At 38.0% G+C, this 17,272-nt stretch overlaps 1 protein-coding gene across 4 annotated transcripts in view; it reads right to left on the bottom strand.

Moving 5' to 3' along the window:
* RBM47 (RNA binding motif protein 47) overlaps positions 1-17,272 on the bottom strand; it is a 175,927-nt gene that overhangs the window by 42,052 nt on the left and 116,603 nt on the right. Inside the window, exon 1 of one of the 4 annotated variants that reach the window (XM_045166299.1) lies at positions 1,594-1,959. The exons of the other annotated variants lie outside the window; for them this stretch is intronic. The gene's annotated coding sequence lies outside the window, so the exon portion shown is untranslated. Of the gene's footprint in view, positions 1-1,593; positions 1,960-17,272 lie in introns of those variants that run through there. 4 annotated transcript variants of the gene reach the window in all.

The following is a 17,272-nucleotide window of genomic DNA, read 5'->3' as shown; positions in this document are numbered from 1 at the left end:
CCAGCTAGTTACTCATTAAACCTGGGTGCCAAGGGCTGACTTGTACAAATTATGCTGTTAACTGCCCGGCCTGGCCTGTGTGCAGAAGTGGAAAAAGCAATCATCATAGCTGTGAAATTCTGTCATATCGGCAGAATTGAACTACAAATTGCAGCAATTCGTGCCTGACCTCTGATCTGTGAAGTTAAGTCTAAACCTTTGAACCTCAGCTTGGAGTTGAGAAATAGTATTTACTTGTACCCAAGAAGATGGCTGCTGTGAATAGTTAACCCCGTGTGCTTGGTGCTCCATCTATCTCCACCTGCCCTCAAGAGTCAAGAGGGAGATCTGGAGGGTAAACTTCTCATAAAGTGGCATTATGAAAAAAATCTAATAAAAGTAGAAAGTTTCAGGGTGTAACTTTTTTAAAGGAGCATATAAAAATAATTTTTACAAAGGAGAGAATCTGAGATAACTGAAATTATTGGACATTTAGACCCAGTGAGAATGTGTGCTAAACAATTTTCTTTATAAATTAGGCAAAAATAGAGTTTTGACTATACATTAAAACTTTAAAAAATTTTAATCAAATGATACAATCTCTCATGTTGTATTTTTAAACAATTACCTAATTTCTGTATAAAATACAAACTCATATTAAGTCAGCTCTATGAAAAAGCAATCTTGGGAAACCAGTTTTACTTTTCTTTGAACCTGAGCTTACCTTCTGATACTAAACATTAGATGTAGGCTAAGGAATGAGTATAATATCAGTAATAAATGTTTTTATGTATACATTTTGTTATAACATTGATTCATCATATTTTATTCATAATGACCAGGGTTTTTCTTTTGAGGATTAGCTTCAAATGCTATCCAGATCACTCCATTTCCAGGTAGAAAAAAGCAAATAAAGATTCTTTATCTCTGGGTTCTTTAATATTAGAACATCTAAACAGCATATAAAATATAACTAAATTATTCCTTCTAATAAAAGTGAAACTAATTTATATAGTGGTTAAAGTATATAAACCTACACTCAACTAATTCCATTTCATAAACTTTACTGTTGGCTTGAAAAAAGCAGTTATGATTGATATGAGAGTCTTTTTACACCTGAACTTTACTCAGTCATTATCAGTAACCTTTATGTAGTAGCTCTTAAGAGCTAATTCTATTAATTTTATATTTTTCCTTATCTCATTTAAATAATCACACAAAATTCTTCTATAACGACTGAGTCTGAAATGACTTTGGAAAACAAATGTGGATATTACTGATAAATTCCTGCTTTTAATCCCAGAATGAAAATAGCAGCAATCTATGAAAACATGACTTTTTTTTCCACCTAGTTTTTTCAAGTGTGATAAAGTGAAGAGATGCTAGATGAACTGTTTTGTTTTTTGTTTTTTAAATGTTCTTAAGAAGTTTGGCTTTGCTGCTGGTAAGGCAAACTGTGCAGCATTTGAAATTCTCACAAACTTCTAAATTTTTTTTTGCCCTCAGTTAAAAACAAAATGGATCACTTGTTTATTCAACTTGATCTAAATTACTTTAACTAAACAAAACCATCTCCTCCTCTCTTCCAATTACAACAAATAAGGTGTCCCCTACCTTTCCAGTCTTGAAATCTGGATGCGACAGGCTAATGGGAACAAAAGCTTTGCTTAAGCAAACTTTGCTCCTGATCCAGGAACTGCGTAACTCTATTATACATGACACTCTTCTCCTCATTGGTCAATGAGCTTTGGCCACTTAAATGCCTTGGGAGTCATTTGCTAAGGGCACCTGGAATGAACTTGAGTGGGTGGTACAGAAAGAAGGGAGGTGTTTAAATCACCAGATACAAAATGCTCCACAGCAGCCTGACAATTTAATAGCAAACTTACGGTAGCAAATGGATCTGGGGAGACCCAAGAAGACAAAAGTTCTGACATTTCATAGAGAAGGAAATGTACCTGAAGTATTTTATTCTAACACCAAAACTAACTAAAAGGAAACAAATTTTTTTTTAAATTCACCTTCCTAGAAATAAGGTGGGTGCCGATTACATTGTTCTGCTTGCTACAAAATTCTTACTTCCCCTGAGTTGTTGAGTTTTAAGCATTTCATGAAGTACTTAGAAAATTTCCAAAATAGAAAGTACTCAAAAAATGTTACCGTGATTTCCTAGAAATGTTCTATTTTTTAGTATTTATATATATATATATATATATATATTTTTTTTTTTTTTTTTCCTTCTCATTGAATCTGGGGTAGGTAACTGGGAGTGAGTACCCTTTATCTTTTCTCCTAATCACTACCAGTAATAGGGTTTAGATAAGCCTGGTAGAAAAAAGAGAGAGGCAAAAATTACACAAGAACTAAACCCTCATTTATTTTACTTTATCCATTTGGAGCTGGCAATGGATTTATTGGTAAGAGGCAGGGGCAAATAGAAGGGGTAGAAAGAAAAAGGAGCAGTAAAACATGATTCATGGATAATAAAAACAGTCTGTACATAACAACGGGTTCGGAGGACCAGAAGCACTTAAGCAGAGTAAATATATTCCTCTTTAAGCAGTGAAGAGATGGAACCGCTCTGGGGGGTGAGACTGTCACTTCAGGCAGCCGGCAGATCAGGGGAGAACGGACCAGAAGATGGACTACAGGAGGCTTCCTGAAAGTGACATCTGGGACCACCTGGGCCAGAATTAACAGGAGCTCTACTGCTCAGGGGTAAGGAATCCACCTGCCAATGCAGGAGACGAGGGTTTGATTCCTGGGTTGGGAAGATCCCCCGGAGAAGGAAATGGCAACCCACTTCTTGCCTGGGGAATCCCATGGACAGAGGAGCCTGGCGGGGATCACAAAAGTTGGACAGGCCTTAGCAAACAAAGAAAGCACCCCACAGAGTACAAAGAAAGGAACAAATCTATAACTTTTCCTGAAACAAACATTTCAAACTTGTGGTCTTGAATTTTCCCTTAGTTGTTATTTTGTAAATTCCATAACTTTAGCAATTTGAAGTAGCCAGGATGGGAAGTAAAAAGGCCAGAGTGACAAGTTTTAAATCTACTCATCTACTTATATTTTTTAAGAGAGACAGTTTTATTACTCCCAAATGAAATAATCTAAAGCTATCAATAGTGACAAGAAAATTATCAACAGGTTACTTAGTAAAGGGTCAAAATCCAGAACAAATCTAAGATTATAATCACATTAAATATTATATAAAACTAAATTGCTAAGTTCTGATTAAAGGAAAATGGAAGCAATCTTGCAATGATACTAAGGCAGTGTTTCCAAAAAACTACTAAATTTACAATGAATTCCTTTTGACAAAAGGAACCCAGAAAATCTGCCTTTTTATATAAGTGTAATTGAATATATTATGTAAGAATATTATATAATATTTAATAAATTCTGGATGTGTGACATGCTTTAAGCATTAGGAAGAATATTTTTGGCTTAAAGGTTTGGTTTATGAATGCCTGTTAGTCAAGTGTGTGAATATACATGAGAGAAAAAGAGAAAATGTGTGTGTGTGTGAATTCTTAAACATTACCAAGAATACAAAAACATAGGAAACAAACCATCTCAAGATGATAAATTTCTAGAGTAAGGGCAGGGCAGCTTTTCACTGAATATCTAAAGGCATAATTACAATTACAGCCTACCCTAAACAAAAATGAGCAACTTCTGCCTGCTTTTGCTTTGAACAGAGTTAATTTTAAAAATACACATGGCCTACCACTATCTATGGTCTTGGCAAAAAACAAGGCACACAAGTTATCATAAATGCACACAATATAGACAAGTTCACAAGAAAAGTAAAAGTCAGCCGTTCTACTGGTAGGGACACCGATTCCTATTACATAAGCCTTGGTGGAGGCAGACGTATAAACACTGTGTGGCATCACAGTACACACATGCTACACTTGCTGCCTAACTTCTGACAGCTCTGGCGTGCGTACGTCATCCCTGGAGGAGCATCCTTTGTCTTAACAAGGCCACTTTGTTTTTAGAGTGGACTGACAGCAGGCAAATATGAGATCTGAGACTGTGGCAAAAAAACCCCTACTGGTGCAAAACAGAAGCTTGAGACCAGATGAGCTCTAAGGTAGATCTGGAAAAAGGAGTAAGAAATAAGATTCAAAAAAAAAAGAAATATGATTCAGACAGGTCATGGAAAAGAGATGTTGTAATATGGATGGGGACCTGGTAATAAGCCAGGAAATTGTCATGTGGGTTATTTTAAATATAGGTAATATCTACCAGAGCTTCCCTGGTGGCTCAGCAGTAAAGGATCTGCCTGCAAGTGCAGGAGACTCAAGGTTTGATCTCTGGGTTGGGAAGATCCCCTGGAGAATGACATGGCAACCCACTTCAGTATTCTTGCTTGAAGATCCCCATGGACAGAGGAGCCTGGCGGGCTGTAGTCCATGGGGTCACAAAGAGTTGGACATGATTTTGTGACTGACCAACAACATTTATTAAAGTCCCTTTTACATCCTATTAGGAGAACATTATTTTTTATTTTATCTCACCTAAAAACTTAAAGATCTAGCCAGTGTGAAGATCAAGTGAACGTGTGTTGCTCTATATTTAATAGTAGTATATAGGTTTCCAGAAGTAAACTTGACACTGCTGCTGCTGCTGCTAAGTCACTTCAGTCGTGTCCGACTCTGTGCAACCCCAAAGATGGCAGCCCACTTTACACTAAGTATTTAGAATTTCAAAACTTTTGCTGAAATCGGTTACTGTATTAATGCATGACTAAAGCAGAAGAGGAAGAAATGGTACAAACACCCCCCCCACACACACACCCCCCCACACACCAAGGTACTAGCCTTCGTATGAAAAAGTGTCAATTATCAGCACTGAAGCCATATTACCTGTATGCGTGATGTCAGCAAAAATAGTTGGTCATGACCAGTAACTAATCAACATTGGGAAGGTGAGTTCAAAGAGTTGAAGGCATGCAGGTATGAGAGTCCTCCTAAAGAAGGATAAACATGGAACCCACCAAAACAATGGCAACATTATAAAAGGATTAACACCTCCAAACATCTTTTGGTTTCCACATACACCCAACATACACACACCTTGGCCTCAGCTGCATGCACTGTTAACATCCCTTTACCTACAGTAATCTTCACTAACTCTTAGAAACCTGCTAGGTTTGACAGTCATCACTTTCCGCTGCTCTACCACAGCAAACTGTCAGTCAGTTCAATTCAGTCGCTCAGTCTTGTCTGACTCTTTGCAACCCCATGAATCGCAGCACGCCAGGCCTCCCTGTCCATCACAAACTCCCGGAGTTCACTCAAACTCATGTCCATCGAGTTGGTGATGCCATCCAGCCATCTCATCCTCTGTCGTCCCCTTCTCCTCCTGCCCCCAATCCCTCCCAGCATCAGAGTCTTTTCCAGTGAGTCAACTCTTCGCATGAGGTGGCCAAAGTACTGGAGTTTCAGCTTTAGCATCAGTCCTTCCAATGAACACTCAGGACTGATCTCCTTTAGGATGGACTGGTTGGATCTCCTTGCAGTCCAAAAGACTCTCAAGAGCCTTCTCCAACACCACAGTTCAAAAGCATCAGTTTTTCAGTGCTCAGCTTTCTTCACAATCCAACTCTCACATCCATACATGACCACAGGAAAAACCATAGCCTTGACTAGATGGACCTTTGTTGGCAAAGTAATGTCTCTGCTTTTGAATATGCTATCTAGGTTGGTCATAACTTTCCTTCCAAGGAGTAAGTGTCTTTTAATTTCATGGCTGCAATCACCACCTGCATTGATTTTGGAGCCCCCCAAAATAAAGTCTGACACTGTTTCTACTGTTTCCCCATCCATGATCTTAGTTTTCTGAATGTTGAGCTTTAAGCCAACTTTTTCACTCTCCTCTTTCACTTTCATCAAGAGGCTCTTTAGTTCCTCTTCACTTTCTGCCATAAGGGTGGTGTCATCTGCATATCTGAGGTTATTGATATTTCTCCCAGCAATCTTGATTCCAGCTTGTGCTTCCTCCAGCCCAGAGTTTCTCATGAGGTACTCTGCATATAAGTTAAATAAGCAGGGTGACAATATACAGCCTTGATGTACTCCTTTTCCTATTTGGAAGCAGTCTGTTGTTCCATGTCCAGTTCTAACTGTTGCTTCCTGACCTGCATACAGGTTTCTCAAGAGGCAGGTCAGGTGGTCTGGTATTCCCATCTCTTTCAGAATTTTCCACAGTTTATTGTGATTCACACAGGCAAAGGCTTTGGCATAGTCAATAAAGCAGAAATAGATGTTTATCTGGAACTCTCTTGCTTTTTCCATGATCCAGTGGATATTGGCAATTTGATCTCTGGTTCCTCTGCCTTTTCTAAAATCAGCTTGAACATCTGGAAGTTCATGGTTCACGTATTGCTGAAGCCTGGCTTAGAGAATTTTGAGCATTACTCTACTAGCATGTGAGATGAGTGCAATTGTGCTGTAGTTTTCGCATTCTTTGGCTTTGCCTTTCTTTGGGATTGGAATGAAAACTGACCTTTTCCAGTCCTGTGGCCACTGCTGCGTTTTCCAAATTTGCTGGCATATTGAGTGCAGCACTTTCACAGCATCATCTTTCAGAATTTGAAATAGCTCAACCGGAATTCCATCACCTGCACTAGCTTTGTTTGTACTGATGCTTTCCAAGGCCCACTTGACTTCACATTCCAGGAACTACAGCAAACTGGAGCACCTCATAATCACCTAATTACCAGTCTTTACCTTACATATCCTGTGGTAGTTTTAACACACTTTTTATTTTTTAAAAGAAGAAGTTGAGAAGAAATACTGAATGTAGGTGGAGAGGAGACATCTATTACAAAGTCATAAATAATGTGTAAAATCCAAGCCCTGTGTTCCACTTTTAAACACAAAAGCCATATAAAAAGGAGAACCCCCTCCCCACATGAGCAATCTGGTTAACAAGAGCTCAGGAAGTGTGTGATTTTGCAAAGTAATATGTAGGCTTTACTCTTTAATAGTTAAATGGTATTTTAATTTCCTCTAAATTACCACAGAAATCCCCTACCATTCTGGATTTACCAAGCACTGTGCTCTTCTGTCCAGATGTGTTTATTTTCAATAATGCTCTGGGATATATTCAAGCACAGAGGGAAAAAGCAGTCAAAGACCTGGACCCTGATGTGGGCTCTATGAACTGGGAGCTAATAACTAATAATCTTTTTGGAGACAATTAAATATCAAACAACCAAAACACATAAAATACAGGCGAACCAAGCACCACGTGCTGTGCAGACACCAAGCACTGCACAGTCAGGTAGGAGCCTTATCAAGTTGACCAGAGTCCATGGGGAAAGCTGGCATCGGGGGTGCCTGCAGGCTGCCTTCTGGCAATCACACACCTCACAACTTGAAAACATGCACTTCTTGGGGCTTCCCTGGTGCCTCAGTGGTAAAGAATCCACCTGCCAAAGCAGGAGACACAGGTTTGATACCTGATCTGGAAGGATCCCACATACCTCAGAGTGACTAAACCCATGCAATTCAACAATTGACCCTGTGCTCTGCAGCTGGAGAGCCGAATCTACTGAGCTCATGAGCCGAAACTACTAAAGCCTGAGTACCCTGGAGCCCGTACTCTGCAACAAGAGAAGCTACCGCGATGAGAAGCCTGTGCACAGCAACCGGAGCCTAACCCCTGCTCACTGCAACTAGAGAAAAGCCCGCACAGCAACAAAGACCCAGGACAGCTAAAAATAAAATTTTCAAAATAAAAATACACTTCTCTGTTTGCTTTGTGATTTAAAAAAAACCAAAACCTCTTTGCTGAAGAATTTTTTTATATTATACCTAATTTATTCCAAGAATTAGGAATAAATAATATTGGTGTTAATTTTAAACATAATGTATTTCATAAGTATAATACCTTAATCAACCAAGAAATTTAATCTTATCTGGGGCTTGAATGGCTGGCAAGGTCCTAAATAAGTCATGTTGTCTTTAAAAGACTGTGAACATTTTTTTTTCTTTAAAACTCTTGGGTTCAGTTCTTGTTTAAGCTTAATTATCTGATCAATATACTTTTGCCATTTTCTAAAAGAAGCTCTTACTTTTTGACAACATAGAAGCAGATATTCTAAAGAAAAAATTTAATATGGAAACAATAGAAATCATGTAAAAAAGAATCTAGCAGATTAAAACTTTAACTGCTGTGCATCTATAAACATCGGTTAAGTCACTAATTAGAAACATGAGGATACCTTTAATAGATCAATTGCAAGGCTGGTCAGTTTAGATAATGCTAAAATTAGCAAGCAGTGTATGTTCAAGAAAAAGAACAACATAAAATAGTACTGAAGCAAATAGTTTAGACATAATGAACCTAAGTTTCTATGAGCGCACGGTAACTTCTCAAGATACTCAATTTAAATTGGTTAGATGAGTCATTCAATCATTCAACAAATGGTTACTGCCATTGACTGTCTTTGTTCTAGACCTTGAAGATAAAGTGGTGACTAAGAGTACATCATGAGAAATGCTGGACTGGAAGAAACACAAGCTGGAATCAAGATTGCCAGGAGAAATATCAATAACCTCAGATATTCAGATGATACCACCCTTATGGCAGAAAGTGAAGAGGAACTAAAAAGCCTCTTGATGAAAGTGAAAGTGGAGAGTGAAAAAGTTGGCTTAAAGCTCAACATTCAGAAAACTAAGATTGTGGCATCTGGTCCCATCACTTCATGGCAAATAGATGGGGAAACAGTGGAAACAGTGGCAGACTTTATTTTTGGGGGCTCCAAAATCACTGCAGATGGTGACTGCAGCCATGAAATTAAAAGACGCTTACTCCTTGGAAGGAAAGTTATGACCAACCTAGATAGCATATTCAAAAGCAGAGACATTACTTTGCCAACAAAAGTCCATCCAGTCAAGGCTATGGTTTTTCCTGTGGTCATGTATGGATGTGAGAGTTGGACTGTGAAGAAGGCTGAGCGCTGAAGAATTGATGCTTTTGAACTGTGGCGTTGGAGAAGACTCTTGAGAGTCCCTTGGACTGCAAGGAGATCCAACCAGTCCATTCTGAAGGAGATCAGCCCTGGGATTTCTTTGGAGGGAATGATGCTGAAGCTGAAACTCCAGTACTTTGGCCACCTCATGCCAAGAGTTGACTCGTTAGAAAAGACTCTGATGCTGGGAGGGATTGGGGGCAGGAGGAGAAGGGGACAACAGAGGATGAGATGGCTGGATGGCATCACTGACTCGATGGACTTGAGTCTGAGTGAACTCCGGGAGTTTGTGGTGGACAAGGGAGGCCTGGCGTGCTGCAATTCATGGGGTCGCAAAGAGTCAGACACGACTGAGCGACTGAACTGAACTGAAGACAGACATGGTCCTTCCTGTTATGCTAGAGAAACATAATCAAAAAGAAAATATATACGTTTTGGGGAGGGAGCATAGTGACAAATACTATGAGGAAGAATAAAGCAGAGTTAGGAGGGAAAAGGAGGAGCTATTTCGAGTAGGGTGGTCAGGGAAGTCCTTTTTCTCTCAAGGAAAGACTGCAGGGGTATCTGAAGACAAAGATGGTGAAGCTGAAGTAGAGTGAGCAGAAGAGGCAGGGGTCAAATGTGGGGCTGACAGGCAAGGACTTTGGTTCTACTGGGCTTACTGGAGGATTTTTAGTAGAGAAGTGATGAGATCTGATTTTCTTTTTCTTAAGATAACTCTGGGCTGAAAACGAGATCCCAGGCATGCAGATAAGGTTGCAGAGAGGTGGACTGGAGGCTGTTCAGGCCTGGTAACCCTGGGGTCATGAGAAGAGAAGTTAGTTGCCTTTGAATTACATCATAAAGGCAGAATGGGCAGAGCTGACTAATGGATGACCTGTAGGACGGCAGTGTCCAGGATCCTTACACTGCAGCCTGAGCAGCTAGGATCAGGGTGGTTCCATAACATGTCAGTAATATGGGGTAAAACATTTTGCATGGCATGGCATTCATTCATAAGCAGTAAAAGTGCAAATGTATAGTATCAGTGATGTTAACCATCAGGCAGCATCTCGGAATATTATTTTTAAAATCTAGGTTTAAGTCAGTCAACTCGGTCCTTAACTCACTGCCAAATGTATTGTGCATAAACTCTGCAGTCCTCTCCATTTTTAGTTTTCTTTGGTACGTTTATGGCTCTTTAATTCAAAAAAAATGTGCATGCTATGGAAAGCTGACTTCAGGGCCAAGAAACAATAAATACACAAAATACAGTCTCATCGACCTTCGTGATTAAAGGAGACATGCTGGCTGAGTGGGAGAGGGGATATACAAAAGATCCATATTATTGAAAACTTCCAGATTTGAGGGAAACACAGACTTGTATAAACAAGAGCCTCCCTGGAAAACCTGGGAAGCTCCCAAGGCCTCCTGGAGGTGAAGGTGGAGGACTGTAATAAGTGGGTGCCTCCCTCATTCACTGTCTGGCCTTCATCTCCACCGGGCCCTTTGAGTTTGCTGCTCTTTGTCTATTCCCATACTCTTTCCATCTTGGACTTCATGACCCATCCTACTTAATTCCCCTCATGACTATGATCCGATTTGGAAGACCTTTATTATTGACTCCCCTTCTGCCCCCCAACACTGACTATAGTCTAGGATCTTCCTCCATCATCCTCTATGTCCACTTTTCGGTTACACCACTTGGCCTTTACTTTCTATTCCTCCACTTGAAACAACAGTATACAGTCTCTTTAGATGTCCTGTTAGCTAATAATATGAAATATACCAGCTAATATACTTATCATATATGCATGGTATATGTATTTTAATCTCTCACTTCAAGAATTACAAATGACCGAAACTGTTCAGCCTCATTGGTAAGCAAATAAATGTAAATTCAGACAAGATACATGCTTAGAATATCACTTTTAGCCAATAAAATTAGCAAATATTTTTAATGAATAGTGCTAAAATGTCCCTCTTTAGTAAGAAAAATATAAATTGATCAAAACCATTCCTTAAAAAAATTGTAATATATATGAAAAGCATTGAAAATATTTATTCTCTTGGCAATTAAATCATTAAGATCTATCTAAAGAAATAATTAAAATGAAGTTTACATACAAAGATGCTTATCTCAGAGATACTTATAATACATTTAGAAACTATCCAAACACTTCACCTTGAGGGAATGGTTGAATAAATGATGGTACAGAAGCTACTAAAAACTGTATTAGTTCTTCAGCCACTAAAAATTACATTTACATAGAATTTTAATGTTATGAATAAAAGTTTATGATATGTGAGATTAAGAAAATAGTACAGAAAACTGTATGTATAGCATGATCTCAACTGATACTATAGATGTAAAAACTAGAAAAATATAATAAAATATTGATAGTGGTTGTCTTTGAATAGTAAGAATATTAAATATGGTGATTTAAGTTTTTCCTCTTTGTAGTCTATATTTTAACATTACATTTGGTTATCAGAAAAATTTAAATGATTTGATAAAATAATTTCTTGTTTTAGCCCCTTTCTCTCCTTTTCAACCCATCATTTTAAGTTCTTAATGCCAGTTATTTCCGTTTCTCTTATCAATTTAGCTAACACTAACCACATATAACCTCTTTCCTTCCCATTTGATAGCCACTTTTCCTGCTAACCATCCAGAAAGCAGTAAGAACTATCTACCTTAAGTGTGGCTGGGATCATATTACTCCAATGAAAGGAATCTGATGTGATCCTGATCATGCATAACATTATGAGCTTTTTGATCATGAACTGCAAATCTTAACTTCTGACTACAAACCACTGCATAATTTCCCTTTGTTCCTCTCAGCCTCGACAGACACACACCCACATACAAAATCCCCGACTCTCTTTCTATTTTCTATGTCTGAACAGATCTGTTTTCTTTCACAATTCTTCTCTGGAATCATCTTCTCAGAAAGGCTTCTTATGCAGGTATCTGCCTTTCTCTACATGGCTTTCTTGCCACACTGCTTCAGCATTTCTGCTTATATATGTATACACATATACATAGACATACATATATATGTGTGTGTGTGTGTGTGTGCGTGTATGACTATTTGACAACTGTGGGTCATTTGCAAAATGGTTTGGAATTTCTGTTATCACAGCATTGCATAAACTATAATTCCACATTTGAAAATTAAAATTTATACACAAAGCTTAAGACTTTCTCTTGATTTTTTTTTTTTTTTTGGTTGTTGATTTACATGGTTGCCATTCATTTGCATGACAAGCTGATAGTATTAATACCTTACAAAATACATCATATACAAGCCATCTGCTTTCAACGTGTCTCCCTGCCAAGGGCATACACAGAAATTCACTAACCTGGGTGCTCAATGCTCTTGATAAAATTCCAAACTACTGGTAAAATATTTTGACTTACCATGCTGCTGCTGCTAAGTCGCTTCAGTCATGTCCGACTCTGTGTGACCCCAGAGATGACAGCCCACCAGGCTCCCCCATCCCTGGGATTCTCCAGGCAAGAACACTGGAGTGGGTTGCCATTTCCTTCTCCAATGCATGAAAGTGAAAAGTGAAAGTGAAGTCGCTCAGTCTTGTCTGACTCTTAGCAACCCCATGGACTGCAGCCTACCAGGCTCCTCTGTCCATGGGATTTTCCAGGCAAGAGTACTGGAGTGGGGTGCCATTACCATATGGAGCCATAAATCATAGTTAGAAAATTCAGCTTAGGAAGAATCCTTGTGAAACAAAGACCTCAAAGCTAAATCTTTAGCACTCTGGTGAACAACTATGAAAACAATTAGGAAGAAGGAAAGTCACAGTAACAGATGCCACCTCTGTGTAGTAAGAGCCTGCATGTGTGTGCCTCTTCTGTTCTCCTACCATATTTGTTTCAGGCTTCCAATCGGAAATCCATGTGTCCCTGACACTGCAGTGCATTGAGAAGCACCTCACTTCTCTGGCATTGTTTTATAGAAAAGGAAACAAAACAAAATGGCAATGGAGCAACTTATTAACACAATGTGTTTTTAGAAACACCAACGCTGAAATTATCAGCCCCAGAGTCAGTTCCAAGTGAAACTATGAAAGGATATATATAGATATATATATGAAAATCACTTTGATCTGATGTTAATGAAAATAATAGTGTCAGTCATGACTTCTTATAATTACTCAAACGGACAATTTTTTTAATTGGAAAAACACATTACTATGAAAACGTACTTTTATAAAGAGGAAGTAGACACAGCCCTCAAACTTACAAGCATGTGATTAACAAAAACTGCTTATTAGATTTCTTTTGAGTGGCTGTCTCTAATGCATTTATTGGAAGTAAAACTACAAAATAATAATGATAATAATAATTAATTGAAGTGACAGAATACCATTTATAGTACTTAGTTCTCTTTCAAAAATGAAAGGAAAATTATGATAAAGAAATCTCCATTTTAGATTCAGTTAATAATTAAACTTAGGATGGAGACATATCAGTTAATAACTGAACTTAGGTTGGAGAATTAAATAACTAAATGCAGTAGTTAAGATTGAAACTAATTTTCAAATCAAACTAAAAACTGGTCCCAATCACTAGTTTTTCTTTCAACCAAGAATTAAATGGAATTTAGAAATATTTATTAAGGGAAAGGCTACCCACTCCAGTATTCTGGCCTGGAGAATTCCATTAACTGTATATAGTCCATGGGGTCACAAAGAGTCGGACACGACCGAGCGACTTTCACTTTCATAGCATTAAAACAAAGTCAAAGACAAACTACACATGGGATGGGCTACAAGACATATAATGAAAAGTCAGTTTCCTTACTGTGCAAGAGTTCTTACAAACCAATAAAGCAAATGTAATTCAATAAATATGAGCAAAAATATGAATAGGCAATGTGCAGAAAAATTCAATGGTCAATACACATAAAAATATGTTCCACTTTATTCACACTGAATTCTGTTCCATTAAATAAATGTAAATATAAATTTTAAAAGTCCTATCAAATCAGCAAAAATTTGGAAATTTATAACACCCACTGGTGGTGAAAGGTGGGAAAAACAGGGATTCACATATACTCTAGTGGGAATATAAACAGGTATAAGAACTTGATCAAGCATTCTAAGATGCCTAAGGATACAGAGTAAATTCTTTTTTTCTTTTTAAAGATTTTTTTTTTTGGTGTGGACCTTTTTTTAAGTCTTTACTGAATTTGTTACAATACTGCTTCTGCTTTATGTTTTTGGTTTTTTTCTTTTGTTGGTCTGAGGTATGTGGGATCTCAGCTCCCTGACCAAGGAAGTCCCCAGAGTAAATTCTTTCATGTGCATATTCTTTGCGCTGCCTGACCTACTGGCTTACTCAAACACTATAGACCCTCAATTCAAAACCTGTTAAATAACAAAAATACATTAATTTTTTCACTTGCATAAGAAAACAATCTAGCTCCTGTCCTATCAAAATGAAGAAATGTTTATATATTCAGTAGTAAGGATAATTACTAATCTGTATAGTGTTGTATAACTTACAGAATTCGTTCTTGTCCATACTTAATCTCAGATTGTAGTGGAGTAATTAAAGTTCTCATTAACTTTTAGAAATGGACTACATATAAGGAATATTTGTGATAATGTCACACCCTGGAATGGGCAACAGACTTAAACGGAAGCTGTATAATCCTCGGAGGAAAGGTGTCGGAGGGTGGTGAAAATGAGTGCTGAGTAGAAGAGAAATGGGTTGAGAAACACTGGCTTGTGAATTTAGAAGTTCTGGTAGGTCCAACTCCCCATATGACTAGGATTCAACGGAGCACACGTGTGCCCTGTTTAACTGTAAAGGCACTCACCTAGCATTTATGTGGCTAGTCTCTGGGTAATTTAGATAATTAAACATAAAGTTTAATCAACTGTTATCTGTTGGGTGATCCCTGATTGTTACTGTTTTCTGTAAGTCACCCCTAGTCTACTCACAAGGATTCACATTTACTTTGGATCCCAAAGTCAATGCCGGTACTTAGAGTGGTCCCTGGTGGTCCAGTGGTTGGGGGTCTGCCTGTCATTGCAGGGACATGGGTTCGAGCCCTGGTCCAGAAAGATCCCATACGCCGCAGGACAACTAAGCTTGTGTGCCACGACAACTGAGCTTGCTAGCTACAGCTCAAGAAATCATGGGTTCAGCAACAAAGACCCAGCTAAGCCAAACATAAAAATAAGTAATAAAATTAAAATGTATATATATATATATATATATATATATTTTTTTTTTTAACGCCAATACTTATTTATTCATACTGGAGTGGACGTGTCTTAAGATTTCAGTAGTCACCAAAAATTACTCCTTGTGCTCCCCCAGGAGGGAGCAACCATAGGATAGCCAAAGTTTATTAGCTCTTTTACACCAGAAATTTCTTTTAGAAACCTTTATTGAGAATTGGCAGATAGAATTCAATGTGGCAAAAAAAAAAACAACAGAATGGGTCAGAGTCTCAGGAACTGACATGGTCCTTGTGGTCCCTATTATCTGATGATGTTAGTGATTTTACCTGTACATCATGCATTTCTTTCCTATTAAAAATTAGTATCTAGATATAATGTATAGTAAATACACACACACACCTTAACAGCTGCTTCAGGGTGTGTGGTTTAACTTGATGTCTTGGCACTCTTTGAAATGATCATCTCGAGGGTTAGTGGTCTCTTATTCTGGCTGGCCTAAAGTTTTTGGAAAATAGTAGACAGCCAATAACACTTACAGGTTGGTAATACAGAGCTACAAAGTATATTGAACCTAAAGCTTTTAATAATATATTCTCAGCATATCATAGAAAATTCTATTGGATATTTAAGTGTTTAAGGAGCTCAGGCCTGGAGAGGTAGGTATCTGTGGTGCTGATCCCAGGCCACTCTGACTGCCTAATTTAGAACTCATGGCCCATTACTCATGATCCTCAGCACATCTTCTGCCCCATCTTTCACACCCTTCTATTTGTAATCATGCTACACAAAGAACAAGAGTGGCTTGACCCCATGTATAAAGAGACAGACAAAATTTAATTGTTATTAATATAACTGCATCTTTGACTAATTCACACTAAATTCAGTCTTCCAAAAAATAAATCTACTTTTTACCTGTCCTTGGATAAAATTCATTTAATTTTATATATCACAAAGAAAGTTGATTGTCAATATATAGACTAATCAGTTCTTTTCTTCACTTTTTCCCTATGTATAATCTAGTATTCTCAAATTTCTCTGTATCTACAAGGCCAGAGGCAAATAGGGGGATATCCACATCCTTTCTAATACTTAGTGATGCTTCTAATAAAAAATTTTAATGAGAAAAAAAAAATAAAGGGGAGGGAGAAAGACTAATTGAGTAATTGAATACTGGTTGTACTTACTCTGCTGCTGCTGCTGCTAAGTCGCTTCAGTCGTGTCCGACTCTGCGTGACCCCATAGACGGCAGCCCACCAGGCTCCCCCATCCCTGGGATTCTCAAGGCAAGAACACTGGAGTGGGTTGCCATTTCCTTCTCCAATGTATGAAAGTGAAAAGTGAAAGTGAAGTCGGTCAGTCGTGTCCAACTCTTAGTGACCCCATGGACTGCAGCCCACCAGGCTCCTCCATCCATGGGATTTTCCAGGCAAGAGTAGTGGAGTGGGGTGCCATTGCCTTCTAACTAGAAAATATTGGGGGAAAATGTTTTAAAAATACTTTATTCTTCTCACAGGTAAAATGGTAATAATTATTTCCCTATAACAACCCAAGAGATGTGAGGGAGAAAAATATATGATATGCATGAAAATGTTCTGAGTGTTCAGGAAAAGAAGCAATGTATTATTATTAAAATAATGCTCACCTATTGTTTTAGTAGTAAATACTTATATTCAAATGGTAAAAACATAAAACTTGGTATCTAGTTATAGTCAATAAAATATTTTTTATTAAAACATAACTTTGCTTGAAGGTTTTAGGATTATCTTAACTATTATCATTCATAAATAACTAGAGATTGGCTATATTTTCATTTTAAAGGAAGCTAACTGATGGTTTCTTGATGAGGATTGATCTATATCTTTTTTTCTTTCTCTGAAAGTAATAGCCATCCTTTGGCTGAAGGATGGGAATAACCTGTATGTGTTTTTTAAAAATTCCATTTAGGCACATAAATAGCAGCCCATGTCTTGAAGCTGCAATGGGAGAATGTGCTACTCTCATGGAGCCTAAGGCACCAGAATCTTAATGTTAGCTCCTCTGTCGAGTTCAGAGAGGGCATTTCTATCCCCACTTCAAGAGGAGAACTTGACGTACTATAAAACTTAA

This window comes from Bubalus bubalis, chromosome 7 (assembly GCF_019923935.1).
Source record: "Bubalus bubalis isolate 160015118507 breed Murrah chromosome 7, NDDB_SH_1, whole genome shotgun sequence".
In the NCBI taxonomy this organism is placed as follows: Eukaryota; Metazoa; Chordata; class Mammalia; order Artiodactyla; family Bovidae; genus Bubalus; species Bubalus bubalis.
Note: the sequence above shows the minus strand (reverse complement) of the source record. Positions and strands in the feature narration are given on the sequence as shown.